Source organism: Chelonia mydas, chromosome 1 (genome assembly GCF_015237465.2).
Source record: "Chelonia mydas isolate rCheMyd1 chromosome 1, rCheMyd1.pri.v2, whole genome shotgun sequence".
NCBI classification, from domain to species: domain Eukaryota; kingdom Metazoa; phylum Chordata; order Testudines; family Cheloniidae; genus Chelonia; species Chelonia mydas.
The window spans coordinates 261,673,069-261,675,532 of record NC_057849.1 but is presented as its reverse complement, the minus strand read 5'-3'; positions in this window follow the sequence as shown (position 1 = coordinate 261,675,532).

Sequence of the window (2,464 nt, the reverse complement as noted above, 5' to 3'; positions counted from 1 at the left end):
ATAAAATAAATCAATTGGAATATAAATATTGTACTTACATTCCAGCGTATAGTATAGAGCAATATAAACAAATCATTGTCTGTACAAACTGACTTTGCTAGTGCTTTTTATGTAGCCTGTTGTAAAACTAGGCAAATATCTGGATGAGTTGAAGTACCCCCTGGAAGACCTCTGTATACCCCCGGGGTACACATACCCCTGGTTGTGAACCATTGCTCTAATGGTTATTAATATTAATTATTTGTATTACCATAGAGCCTAGAAGGCATAATCAAGGTCAGGACCCCGTTGTGATGGGTGCTGTACAAACTATTCCTGTGGGAATTCTGCACCACTGTGTGTGTGCATATTTCATGTGCCACACACACACATATTTGCAGAAAATAGCTTCTGCTGAAAAGTTGCTGCTGTTCCTCCTTTTACCCACCAGAGGGCGCTGTGGCGCTAGAATAGAGCAGCAGCTCCCAGCAGAAAATAACTTTTGCAGTTCTGCCTTTTCCCCCACTACAAGGTGCTGTGGCGCTAGAATACAGCAGCCACTCCTGGCAAGCCCCGGCCAGGATAGGGAAGAGAAAGAGGGTACCTTCTTCACAGCACCTGTGCGGCCAGGTCAGGAGACAGGAGCCATGGGGAGACAGACAGCATGGGGTTTCTGGGGGGTCAGACGGGGGTTCATAAGGGCTAGTGGGGAGGACATATTGGGGCAAGGGCTGGATGGGAGTCGAGGTGTGGGGCCCCATGGGCAGAGGGGAGGGGGTGCAGAGCTACAGGGGGGAAGGGGTATGGCTGAGTGGGGGCACAGAGACACATGGGGATGGGGTGCAGGGACATATGGAGATGAGGGGATGGGGCTGGCCAAGGGGGTGCAGGGACACATGGGCAGAGGAGGAGGAATGAAGAGCTACAGAGGGGTGGCTGAGTAGGGGCACAGAGACAGGGACAGGGACAGATGTACCTGACTGAATGGGAGAGGCTAGGGGTCAGGTAGGGTCTGCATGGGGTTGCTCCCTAAAAATCCCTCTCCGGCCCCCCCTCCCCCCAAACCTGTTCCATGCTTTCCCCACCAATACCCATCAACCCTTCAAATTTATACCCAGGCTCCTTCTCAGCAATTACTTCCCTCTCCCTCAGTTCTTTCGTTACCCCTGACTCCCACAAGCCTTTGCACTGCTTCTGAGGGGTTCAGGAAATATGGTTCTGTACTGTAGTTTAAATTAATTATTACTCACAGTTCTGTATTAATATGCCTAGTAAGAAATCTATTTGTCAAAAAACATTTTCTGAATCTTTTTTTCTTGTCTGTATTGTTACAGACATACTTGCTGACAGATATTTTGAAACAAATTACCAAAATAATTGAAACTGGTGATTACATTGTGTTATTTTGACAAATAAAATATGCAGAATTTTGCAGAATTTTAAAATATTGTGTGCAGAATTGTTAATTTTTGGGCACAGAATTCCCCCCAGAAGTAAAACATTTAGCAAGAGACAGTTGCTGTTTCAGAAAGCTAATAAGAGACAAAGGATGGGAGGAGAAATACAGGGGTGAAGTGTCTTTCCCAAAATCACACAGTAGCAGAGCTGGGACTAGAAACCATGTCACCTGGTTTCCAGTTCACTGCCCTAGCCACTGGACAATACTGGCCCTACTGAATGATTTTAGTGAGATGTTATGGTATGTTGTTTTCTTGCTTGAAAAAAAATGTTTTGGCAGTGGTATTCACTAGATTTACAACATTTTCTTTTTGCTTTGAATAAGAAACATTATCACACTGTATGCTAAGCCCAAATTAACTATGGATTTCAGAGTAAGTACCTTAAGGTTACTGTTTGATATTCTAAGCTAGAATTTGTGTGTGTTTTTGAAACGTTTGAAACTATTCTTTTAAAACCAGTGACTGAGCACTGGGAGGTAGTGCTTGAGCCAGCTCTCTGGTCATGCTGAGTACTAATTAGCTTCCCTAGAGAAGGCCTAAGTGGGCAGAGGTGTGCCTGATTACCAGGCCAGATTGGTTGCAAGGAACTCAATGAGCCAATTAGCTTATTAATAGGAAAGCTGGACAGAAAGGCAGGGGAAGGAGAAAGAGACACATGGAAAACAGTGCTTAATTTGTAATGGAAGAGGTGCAAGGGCTCAAGCAACTTTTTTACTTTCATAAGACACAGCAAGCCCAGAGATGGCGAGGCTCAGCCTTGGCATAAATTAAGCACTGATAGAGGGCTAGGAGAGGGCTCGCTGCCTGGTTTTTGCCCCTCGCTGCAGGACTCACCAAACTTTGTGGGAATTATTGTTGTAGTAGCTTGGTTTGCTCTCTTATAAATTCCTGTAGGCTCTTTTGTTGCTCTGTCTGCAAGAACTGTTTTTCTGTATAGTGGGATTCTTAGAAGGCCTGGAGGGTTTTCTGCATCTCTCTTTACTGCTCTACCACCCATTACAGTGTTTCCACCAGCACCCAGCCTG